Source organism: Danio rerio, chromosome 22 (genome assembly GCF_052040795.2).
Source record: "Danio rerio strain M-AB ecotype USA chromosome 22, GRCz13ab, whole genome shotgun sequence".
Taxonomy (NCBI): Eukaryota; Metazoa; Chordata; class Actinopteri; order Cypriniformes; family Danionidae; genus Danio; species Danio rerio.
Genome location: NC_141042.1, coordinates 11,950,001 through 11,962,500, shown reverse-complemented (window position 1 = coordinate 11,962,500; position 12,500 = coordinate 11,950,001). Strand labels below are relative to the sequence as shown.

The following is a 12,500-nucleotide window of genomic DNA, read 5'->3' as shown; positions in this document are numbered from 1 at the left end:
TTTGCTCATGAGTAGCAGGTAGAGCAGAAAACCTGCTAAAAAGATCATAGACTTGAGTTAGATAGGCGCAGAGTGAACAGACTCCAGAGTAAAGGCTGATTTATACTTCTGCGTCAAACGCCGGCGTATGCTATCCTTCGCCGTGGCTGTCGGCGTCGCTGACGTGCACCTCTCAAAAAATGTAACTACACGTCGCAACGACGCGTAGCCCAAGCTCTGTGATTGGTCGGCTTGGTAGCGCTGACGAGTCTGTGTGGGATCGAGAGCCGCGCGAACAGCGCGAGCCCGATGGAGCGGTTATTTACAAGTGTGGAGTTCCGTGAAGGAGCTCTGGATGGAAAGTTTTATTTTGTGTTTACCTCATAGCTAAAGTTATTGCACGTCCGCCGGTTCCTGCCTCAAAATGAGCGAGTTTGAGCCACTTGTACATTTAGGAAGTGTTCAGAAAAAAGCAAAACATCAGTGAAGAAACTCGACACAGAGACACATTAACACCTCACTGCCTGCTAGTGTTTTGGAAGTGTTAATGCAGACCAATAGAGACAGCGTGCGGAAGTATAAATGCACTGCTACGCATGTTGCATGCGCCGTGGGTTACGCCGGTCACTTGACGCAGAAGTACAAACCAGGCTTTATACTTCTGCATCAAGCGCATGGGCATGCTACGGCGCAGCCTACGCGTTGACACATGGCCCTACGCCGTGGCCGTCGATTGGTTACAAGTGTGGAGTCCTGTGAAGGAGCTCCGGATGGAAAGTTTTGTTTTGTGCTTTCCATCCGGAGCTCCTTCACGGGACTCCACACTTGTAAACAATCGCTCCATCGGGCTCGTGCAGCTCTCGGTCCAGCCCAGAATCGTCAGCGCTACCAAGCCAACCAATCACAGAGCTTGCGCTATATGTCTCATAGTTAAAGTTGTTGCAAGTCCGCTGGTTCCTGTCTCAAAAAGAGCGAGTTTGAGCCACTTCTACATCCAGGAACTGATCAGAAAAGTGTGGCTTCCTTGTCCTCATTTGTAAGTCGCTTTGGATAAAAGCGTCTGCTAAATGACTACATGTAAAAAGCAAAACATCAGCGAAGAAACTCGACACAGAGGAACATTAACACCTCACTGCCAACTAGAGTTTCGGAAGTGTTAATGCAGGCCAAAAGAAACAGCGCGCAGAAGTATAAATGCACGGCTACGCACGTTGCAAGCGCCGTGGGTTACGGCGGTCACTTGACGCAGAAGTACAAACCAGGCTTTAGGCTCATATATGGGCTGCCCTAATGCGTTTAAAAATGGGACCGACAAATAAGACGCTTTAACAAAAGCACTTTGAATTTGACTGACACACTTACAATAACTAAGTATTCTGTTAATCATAAACATTAAATTACATTCATATTTCACCTTAAGGCTGATTTATACTTCTGCGTCAAGTGCACGTGTATAATATGGCGCGGCCTACGTGTGGACGCATAGCCCTCGCTGTGGCAGTCGCACCTCTTAAAAAATGTAACTACACATTGCAACAACGCACAGCGCAAGCTCTGTGATTGGTTGGCTTGGTGGCGCTGACAAGTGTGTGTGGGACTGAGAGCCACGCGAGCCCGATAGAGCGATTGTTTTAAAGTGTGGAGTCCCGTGAAGGAGCTCCGGATGGAAAGTTTTGTTTTGAGTTTACCTCATAGTTAAAGTCGTTGCACGTCTGCCAGCTCCTGCCTCAAAATGAGCGAGTTTGAGCCACTTGTTCATTAAGGAAGCGTTCAGAAAAAACAAAACACGGCGAAGAAACTCGACACAGAGGAACATTACACATGCTCCGCCGAGCCAAGTCACAATAACTACTTTTTTATCTTTCCCATTGTTTCAGTCAGTGCATAATATTTGACTAGTTATTTTGCAGGACAGTTGTATAAAGTCCCTTTAAGTATTATAGACTTTGATTCAGATTAAAGTGTAATTTAACTTGGTTATGTTAACTAGGAAAGTTGGAATAATTAGTCAAGTTATTGTATAACTGGTTAGTTGTGTAAACAATCAAAGAATGTACAGTAACTGTTTCTTAAGGATGCTAATAAATACTGACCTTAAAACTGTTTATTAAAAAACTGCTTTTATTCAAGAAATAAACTATAAGAAATTAGACTTCTTATGACTCCAGAAGAATTATTTTTGTTTCATAGGAAATACTGTGAAAATCTCATTGGAAATCATTATTTTACAATAATGTGAGGGGAAAAAAATGACTTCAACTGCATCTGTTAAAGCTTACAGGAGTAAAAATGTGCCTTGATGAACTTGAATGCAATAAATGTGTTATCCTACTACAATACAAAGTTAACAAGGAAGATTATTTTATTAGTTATTTAATTAGCTTGTTTATGAAGACTGGAGAATGACGCATGAAAAAAATGACTTCAAATAACTGTTTAAGTAGTTTGTAATGTATGTTAAAGTGTGCCCCATAAAAGTACAAGTGCCCCTTGCACGGCCCCTCCAGTCACTCTGGTCTAGAACTGCCACTGTTTTCAGCCATCTTGACTGCGACAGACTCATATATGCTACTGATTGCTCATTGTTGACTGTTTATGTTAAAGAGCCCATATTATGGGTTTTTGAAAATTTCTCTCCATGTAGTGTGTAACACAGCTTTAAGTGAAGTGAAGTATCCAGCTAAGGCTTAAATCTGTAAGAGTACAGTGTTTAAAACTGTTGATTCATCTATAAAAGAGTCGACTCATAGTGATTCAAACGAGTCGCCTTGATACCGATTCATTAGGTGTTTCGCCATGACGTACGAACGAAACCAAGTTATTCACGTGCACGCGCAAACCCGGGAGATTTCAAACCTGAGGCCCCGCCCTCTGACGCAGAAACCCAGACACACACACACACCCACAAACACACAAACATGCCGGTCGATTGAAGTCACACTGCAGATGGATATATTGAGTCTCTACCCAAAGATGAAACCACAGCATTATAGCCAAGCAGTTAGAAACTACTGGAAACTACATGCTACAAAAAATACTTTATCAGCGTTTGTTAAAGGAAGGATCAGTAAAGAGTAACTTACTGATGGACGTCAGGATGGATTTTTCTTCCTCCATTTCTCAAGTGTAAGTACGTGCGATTAAAGTTGCCTCGTTGACTCTAGCTTGCAAATGTATTTAGTTGTGATTTGTTACTTGTAACCGCGTGTACTGTATCAGGTTAACTCGCTATATTCTCTTATCGCGTGCAAAGTCACGTTTAAAACGCGACGTGTGCTGCTTTGTTAACGGAGCTCCGTGGACGAAGAGTAGTGTGTGTGTCTGTGTGTGCGCGCGCTGTTGTCCGGAGGTGTGTGTGTTTGTGTGTGCGCGCGCGTTGTCGTCCGGAGCAGGGTTAAGTGCGTGTGTGTGTGTGCAATATGTGTGTGTGTGTGTGTCTGTGAAAAGAGCAGAGTGAGAAGCTAGGAGATCTCCTCAACTGTTTTTGGAGTTTTTGCTCAATAAAATAGTTAGTCGTCTGAATTTTCAAGTCCATAGTCTGTATTTACATTGAACCACTGGCAGCTAAACTCCACGCCTACACTATCGAGTGTGTATGAACTGTGATTACTTTTATATTGCTGATTAGCTGTTTGGCATTTCACTCTCTGACTGAAGGCAGTCGACCAATCGCAACAGACTGTCACTGGTCCAATCAGCGCAGATTAGCTTCGCGCTAAGGAGGGGTTTGGGAACAAATGAATCCCTGGACGATTCATACAGGAGTCGCTGGGATAATTAGGTAAAAATAAATGCAGATTATAAGACCATGAAAGTGTTTTTTGACCTTGCATACATATTAGACTGTTGTTGGAGACCCTTACAACCAAGATATGACCCTATTTCATGTATAATATGGGCTCTTTAATTCTGCTGGTTTCACTGGTCAGCGCATCCCTAATAATAAACTTTAGAGCGAAACGAGAGCCAATCAAAGAAAGAGTGTCATTTTCAGCCGCGGTTCTTTCACACCTTTTCCCTCTTTCATCAGATCTGTCAGCAGTCGTCGGGGTTCTTGTAAAGCTCTCAGGATTTTCTTTGCTCCGGGTGAACGATGAGTGATTACAGTGAGATATGAACTCAACCCCCACACTCACACACTCTCTCTCTCTCTCTCTCTCTAACAGACGTCAGAGAAGCTTGTGCTAACTTCCGGCTCAATAAAAACTTACAAAGTCAATAATGATGACAAATTTCCTTACAGATGTTTCTTGGTGGTTTGTGTAACTTACGTTTGAAGACTGTCCGTTCGCTACATGTACTTTGGGTCCGATATTGTTGTATGTCATGAGTAGGTGTTACATTTAAATTTTCACGACTGTTAAAAATACGTTCGGGTGCTCTGGCATGTTGTCATTAGCTCTTTCCACAGATACAGACCTTTCCAGAAAATTGCTGATAATTTTCCGGAAAAGTCTGTATGTGTGAACAGGCCCTTTTTGAAAATACCGGTAAACTCGTTCAGGCAATTTTCTGGAAAGAGAAGTTGTAACATAACCGGTAATTTGCCTGAATGTCTGCGCTGTGTGAACGCAGAAGGAAGATTGCCGGAAAGAGCGCGTGCACGTCTACAACGTGCTAACGTAAGACGTCTACTCCAGCCAATCAGAACACTCAGACGCATTCACGTCCTAACAGTTTATGGAAATAAAAGCCTTTTAATGTTTTTCCAGACACATTTAGCTGCCGGTATTTTGGGATGGATGTGTGAATGGTCTTTTCCGGAAAAATTCCGTAACGTCTGTGCCTGTGTGAACAGCGCTTTTTTGAATATACCGGTAAATTTGTTCTGTTCTGTTGGTTTGACCCCCCTAAAGGACATTAAATCAAGATGTATGGGGGGGGGGGGGGGGTCAGCCCTTTAATAGTAAGAAATTGCTTTCTCTGATTGTTATCTTAAATATTAATAATTAAAAATGTATATATAAATTTATTTGAATTTACATTTGATCCCCTCTATAACGATATATACCATTGTGAATGCATTATTGCACCAATCAACGCTAGGAAAAATATCATTATAAATAAAAATATCAAGCTGGCAGTTCTAGAGCATCGAAAGACATCTTAAATATTTTTTAAAGAGTTTCTGTTAAAATAGGTGTTTATATTTGCATGCAGCCTAAAAAAAGAAACATTAGACACATAATTTGTAAAGTTTGACCTACAGTAACCTCTAAAATAGTCACTAAATATCCCTCAAAACACTGAATTGTATACATTTATGAATAAATTAGATGTCATTTAAATACATTCGTAAATTTGATTCACTTAATCATGTATTACCAAATTACTCCCAAAAAAGTGGCTAATCAAATGTGATTTTTCCAGCCTGATCTCACAAGGAAACGTAAGTATTTTACATTTTGTCAGTTTAGTGGCTAATTTGTACGAATTCGTACAAAAATGTATGATTTTAAAAAGGAGGCGTGGCACCTAACCCCACCCCTAACCTCAACCGTCATTGGTTGATGAGCAATTCGTTCTAAATTGTACAAATTAGATCGTACAAAGTCATACGAATTAGCCACTAAATCAAAAAGTTACGAATTGCTGTGAGATTGCGTTGGATTTTTCAGGTTTTTTATTTTTAATAAATATGCAACAACTTTAAACAAAAATCTTTTTCACATTGTCACTATGGGGCATTGTGTGTACAATCTTGAGGAAATAAATTAATTTAATTAATCTTGGAATGAGGCTGTAACATAAAAAAATGTGGAAAAAGTGAAGCGCTATGAATACTTTCCGCATGCACTGTATAGTAAGTGCTTTAAGTATGTTGATATTCGGTAGCTAAGGTGTTCTTCGTGTTTTGAGTACAATGCAGACGCCATGAAAACTAAAAAAAAAACATGGTTTTAAAGCAAGTTGCTGCTAAGGTGTTCTGAGTGATCCTGAACACGTTGCTGTTCCAATGTTAAGATCTAAAGGATTTTTAACATGTCGTTGCTATGGTGCTGAGGGGTTCTTTCCATTCTTACATGTCCATATTTTTTGGTATATTTTAAACATGCACAGCTTAAAACATAATACTGTTGATGAATAACACGGAACACTCATAGATTTTTCCCATCTTGTGCAGAGATCCGGCTAGAGCTCTGCGGAGATGGATGATGTAACCCATCGTCACGCTAATGGAATCTCCCTCTGCAGACACTGATGGATCTGTTGCCGTGGCAGCCATTGCCGCCCGCTGACATTCCGGCCTGCCCTCGTCTGACGGCGGGCAGTGCCAAGCTCTCTGCCTGCTGTCACAGAGCTGTGTGTGTATGTGTGTGCGCATGTGTGTGTGGTCTGGGCCTCCAGCCAGAGCTCTGGCTGACAGGGCCCCCTCACGCAGCTCTGCCGAGAGGACAACGCTGTGCTGGAGAATACAGAAGAGGCCTGTGAGCGAGCTGTGTAGCAGGGCAGCGGGTTCATTGTTTTAATGCTGCCACACAGTCGCACAGCGTGTCCTAATCTGCCATGGCAGAACAACTTTAAAGCATCAAATAAAACCAGACAAGGTTTATTGTCGCTATATTGTTGGTGGCTAGCCTAGTTTAGCATAGCACTGTTGGTCAAAGTGTTTTATTACATGGCTGTCTGGAATACTTGATTCTGATTGGTCAGTGATGACATTGCAAGGTTTGTTATTCTGGGATAACATCGAATCATCTCGATCGCCAGTGAATACGTTCAGATCTGTAATATGCTTGTCTGTCTCCACCTTTTTTTGACTGTTCAGCGCCATCTTGTGACTGAATAATATGTAGGTTAGCGTATGCTTTGTCTACTCCATTCAGCCATTTTAATTTCTGTCAGCTTTGCTATTAAGTTAACGAATGAATTGACTTTTAATATAGTTTATTAGGATAAGTATAACTATATTTATATATACTTTAAAGGTGCAGTAGGTGATCTGCTAAAAAGCTAACCGCTAAGCATATTATCTTTGGACGGCGGGGAGGGACTGTGATTCAAAGCCACACTCCCTAACATAAAATAGTTTCAAAACAGAACATTACCTGTCTAACAGTAATACTTCAGCCATGGTGTCATCCTTCCTCCAGTGTCTCCAGCGTGCTAAAGTAACGCCAATATTGATTCAGGTTTTTAAAAGTTTCAATTCAGCATTTGATTCCTCCGGGTCCGTCTTGTGACCGCGCGGCAGCTTTAAGGGCGAATTATACCCGCGCCTGGCTTTACAGTAATCGGTCCGTGCTTGGCTGTCCTTCGGCGCCTCTGGCTCCGACACGGCATCTGCGAGCGGCCCGCAGCTCGCTCAGAGCGCATGCATTTGTGATGCAGACAGGCACGCGTTAATGGCGGATCTGCGTGAACAGATGCGCAGAAGTCGGAATCTACATTTGCCGACAGACAGTCTGACCTGCCTATCGGAATTAAGGGAGATGACGGTCCGACTCTATTTAATTGGATAAACATTTTTTAGTTTTATGCTTTACCCAGAATATAAAAATACATATAAACACATTTAGATCATTTACTGTAATCATTATTACTGGACTGTGAAGAGACTTTCAACCAGCACAACAAAAATGTTTCTGAAGACAATCACCTACTGCACCTTTAATTAAAGAATTAATTAACTATCTGTCTCCACCTAGGTTTTTGACTGTTCTTGTGACTGAATAATATGTAGGTTAGTGTATGCTTCATCCACTCCATTCAGCCATTTTAATTTTCCTTCAGCTTTGCCTTTAATTAAATAATTCATTAATTATTACATTCAGAGGCGGACTGGGACAAACTTTTCACCCGAGGAAAAGTTATTGTTATTCATACTGCATCCGAGGGTGTTGGCGATCGGTAACTGAACAGCAGGGGGGGTGCAGGTCAGAGTCACAGTGGCAGGTCCTGGTGCTCCCTATGGCCAGTCTGCCCCTGATTACGTCTCAGAACAATATTTTGTGTCTAATTTTTGGGTTTTGTTGCAAGTAGCAGTGTAATAAATGGGATAAAGTACATCCAGGAGTGTTTTTTCTCAGAATAAAGCACTTCAATTCAGTCTTATACAACAGTGCTTGTGTCGAGCTGCTGAAGGCAGATAAGCCTATAAGGGTTTAATATGCGATAACAACCGCCTGGATGTACTTTATCCCTTATATAGTTTTTAAAAGAAACTGCATATCATGCAACATTTGTACTGTGTATTATGTCCATGTACACTCTGTAAAGTTACATACTGCATTAAAATACAAGAGAGAACTTGGTAAATGATTTGTGTGTGTGTAATTTGTGTTGTAATAACATAAATGTTGTGATGTCATCCGTATTTGGTTTCTGCTATATTTAGCAAAACATGGTTAAGGTTTAACTAAACCACCATCAACAGCATTTATTATTACTGAACTGTGTGTGTACATAACATAATTAAGCTTTTCTTTCCATTTTCCTTCTCATACATTTCATACAAAATCCAGTGGATGTAAATACTAAAACTAAAAATACATACACGTACCAGCCAGAGAAATTCAGCAAATGCTGCATATTCATCAGAAAACCTGAAACATAAAATGGATGAAACACCATTAAATAAAAAATCAACCACAAAAGAATGCCGTCTCCCTGACTTTCTGTTTAGTTTGTATTAGTATGAAATAATCATGTACTCTGGTGGGCAGCATGCTGTTTAATTCCCACACGCTCGCTGTGTGTGTGTTTACATGTATTCAGAGGGGACTCTGCTGGAATGAACACAACTACCCCTCTCGTTCTGTCTGGTGCTGCTCTCTAGTTGACATTTAAAGGCTAACAGCATGCAATGAGACTCTAAAAGCCTATTGGACAGTTTGGCTGTCAGTCAAATCTGAGCAGCCAATGGAAAAGATGCCATACATACGTGTACTACTTACTGCTGAGCATATGCTGTGTGATATACTCTTAAACATTACTGAAATATATAATCTATGAATCTTTTCCACTCCAAAAATGGTCCTCATACTGGAAAAAAAAGCCCCTTCAGAATTTTCAAACGCTCCTCACACCATGAAAAATGGTTTTTAAATGATTGCAGAAAGGTAGCTCAATGGCATCAAGTAATACTATACTAAATATTATTTTCAGGACGTCCATGAAGAGCCTTAAAGATAGCTCTCCTTCTCATACTTCAGCCTTCACATCAAAATTCCTGAAAGCAAAGGAAGGTGCTCCAAGGTTGGCCAGCCCAGTCACCAGACATGAACATTATTGAGCATGTCTGGGGTCAGATGAAGGAGGAGGCATTAAAGATGAATCCAACAAATCTTTATGAACTCTGGGAGTCATGCAGGAGCACCTTCTTTGCCATTCCAAAATACTTTTTATTAATAAGTTATTTAAGTCATGCAGAGATGTATGAATGCAGCTGTCCAAGCTCATGGGAGTCATACACAATATTAATTAATTTTTTCCGCCACATCATGAATTTATATTCTATACTGAACATTATTTATGTTAAGTGACAAGACTTTTGTCTAAGCAAAGTCAGAGCTTACTGTCCTAATTAAATAATTAAAAATCAAGGTATGATCATATTTTATTTAGCTAAAATAAGCATAATCTAGAGGTCTTTGCCTTTCATATAAACTACTTCTGATACCAAACGATCAACTAAAAGTCAAGTTATTATTTGTTGTTTAAAAACTTCCACTTTAAAACTGTACAGTCGATTTGTAAATGACCCCCCAAGTGTGTTAGCATTCCCAGTAACGAAGCGTTCACCATGAGTGAAATATTCCCTGTCTGAAGAAAGCACCATTGTGTGTTTGAGATTAGCCTTGTAATTCTAGCAGGAGATGGAACATTAAAAACGAACAAACGCTTCTGACAGGTCCAGTTATACTCTATATGTGTGTGTGGATCAGCTGAACTTTAGACCAGTGCTGCATGAAATTTGGTATAGCACTTGCCAGTGTGGTTTACCGCAGCATATGTGTGTGCGCACGGGTGTACGTGTGCCTGTCGGTGGTAGCAGCCACACGCAAGCCTGGTATTTCCCTTGGGGAAGTTTTTCGCTGCTTGTAAGTCTCATGTCTTTGATTTCATGCGCTGGAGGCTGGGGAAAGGAAGCCGCCGAACGCTGTCTCGCTGCTTCTGTCAACTCGAGGTCCCTTGATAAGAAAGAAAGAAAAAAAACTGCTAAAGTCGGTTCAGGACACCCTACTGGATGGATAGATGCATGGATAGACAGATAGATAGATAGATAGATAGATAGATAGATAGATAGATAGATAGATAGATAGATAGATAGATAGATAGATAGATAGATAGATAGATAGATAGATAGATAGATAGATAGATAGATAGATAGATAGATAGATAGAAGGATTGATGCATGGATTGACGGATGGCTGGATGGATGGATAAACAGAAAGAGAGAGAAAAACAGATGACAGGATAGAAGGAGATGAATAAATGGATGGATGACTGATGAAAGAAAGAAAGAAAGAAAGAAAGAAAGAAAGAATGGCAGACAGATGGATGGATGGATGGATGGATGGATGGATGGATGGATGGATGGATGGATGGATGGATGGATGGATAGATAGAAGGATTGATGCATGGATTGACGGATGGCTGGATGGATGGATAAACAGAAAGAGAGAGAAAAACAGATGACAGGATAGAAGGAGATGGATAAATGGATGGATGACTGAAAGAAAGAAAGAAAGAAAGAAAGAAAGAAAGAAAGAAAGAAAGAAAGAAAGAAAGAAAGAAAGAAAGACAGCCGGATGGATGGATGGATGGATGGACGGACGGACGGACGGACGGATAGATAGATAGATAGATAGATAGATAGAAGGATTGATGCATGGATTGACGGATGGATGGATGGATGGATGGATGGATAAACAGAAAGAGAGAGAAAAACAGATGACAGGATAGAAGGAGATGGATAAATGGATGGATGACTGATGAAAGAAAGAAAGAAAGAAAGAAAGAAAGAAAGAAAGAAAGAAAGAAAGAAAGAAAGAATGGCAGACAGATGGATGGATGGATGGATGGATGGATGGATGGATGGATGGATGGATGGATGGATGGATGGATGGATGGATGGATGGATGGATGGATGGATGGATGGATGGATGGATGGATAGATAGATAGATAGATAGATAGATAGATAGATAGATAGATAGATAGATAGATAGATAGATAGATAGATAGATAGATGAATGAACAGAAAGAGAGAAAACAGATGACAGGATAGGAGATGGATAAATGGATGGATGACTGATGAAAAAAAGAAAGAAAGAAAGAAAGAAAGAAAGAAAGAAAGAAAGGCAGCCAGACAGATGGATGGAGGGATGGATAGAGGGATGAACAGACGATAGAAAAACAGATGGATAGCAGCTAGACTGACAGACAGATTCAGTGACAGTTTCTGGTATATAATATGCAGAGGGTGGTGTTTTTTTCCGTATTGAGCTACATGGGTGGAAGGAAATGAGAGGATTTAACGGCACGGATGAGCAGCGTGTCCTGCCAGGAACACACGCACACACACAACGCACACACACAACACACACACACACACACACACACACACACACACACACACACACACACACACACACACACACACACTGAGATCCTGCCAACTGTTTATTTGTCTGCCTGTTCACAGGAGCCGCAGCACGACACGCTGATCCGCTGCGCCAACAGCCGCGCGCAGACGGCAGAGGACAGAACAACGTGTCACTGGAGTCTGGAAGACACTTCTACCCGCAGTGTAGTTTTACTGTATTTATGGCTATACAATTTGGGTCGTAAACAAGTTTATAAAACAAAAGTAGCATACTATTATTATGCGTTTAAAATATTCATGTCAAACATCCAGATTATATTATAAAAATAATACATAAATAATAAATAAAAAAACATTTTAGTTTGGCATTCATTTAAAAACGCATAGGGCTACTGATATTGAAATGATAATAATTCACATAGACTAAATTGTGAATGTTGCAGTATGTAAATAAAGCCAAACCTGCGTCGCCCGTTAGCGCCGCACACAGCATGAACTGCTGATTAAACATTTTATGACATAAATAAACACCGATCTGCGGTTTTGCTCTGTGAAAGTGTGTGCGTGCGTTTGTGTGTGTATAGAGAGACAGACGTGTCATATGTGTGTGCGGAGCTGGTGTGAATGATGCTGTGAGACTGCGCGAAAGGCCACTAGAGACAAACGAAAGTGACAGAACGCGAGACAGAGATTATTAACACCGGGGCTCTGCCTGCGCAAAGGAGCCTCTATGAAGCGTTATGAGCAGTTGCTAGGGAGTTTCCAGGTTTTCTGAGCAACTGCCAGATGGTTTCTAGCAAGTTTTAATCAAAGTAGACCTCACTAAACGTATTATTTTAATGTATTATTTATGAGCTTGAGGCTAAATTAAGTGAGCAGCATGCTCAAATATCTGTATGGTACTCTACTCATTTATTTTTATTATATTCCTTTATCTTCGTGACGGGTTGCGGCTGGAAGGGCACCTGCTGT

At 40.8% G+C, this 12,500-nt stretch overlaps 2 long non-coding RNA genes across 8 annotated transcripts in view; both read right to left on the bottom strand.

The window, feature by feature from the left end:
- The window catches only part of LOC147831513 (uncharacterized), a 267,831-nt gene that overhangs the window by 74,228 nt on the left and 181,103 nt on the right, over positions 1-12,500 (bottom strand). The window lies entirely within an intron of this gene.
- Positions 9,611-12,500, bottom strand: part of LOC147831515 (uncharacterized) — a 4,207-nt gene continuing 1,317 nt past the window's right edge. The window contains exon 2 of the long non-coding RNA XR_015521752.1: positions 9,611-10,112. This is a non-coding gene — a long non-coding RNA (uncharacterized LOC147831515). The remainder of the gene's footprint in view (positions 10,113-12,500) is intronic.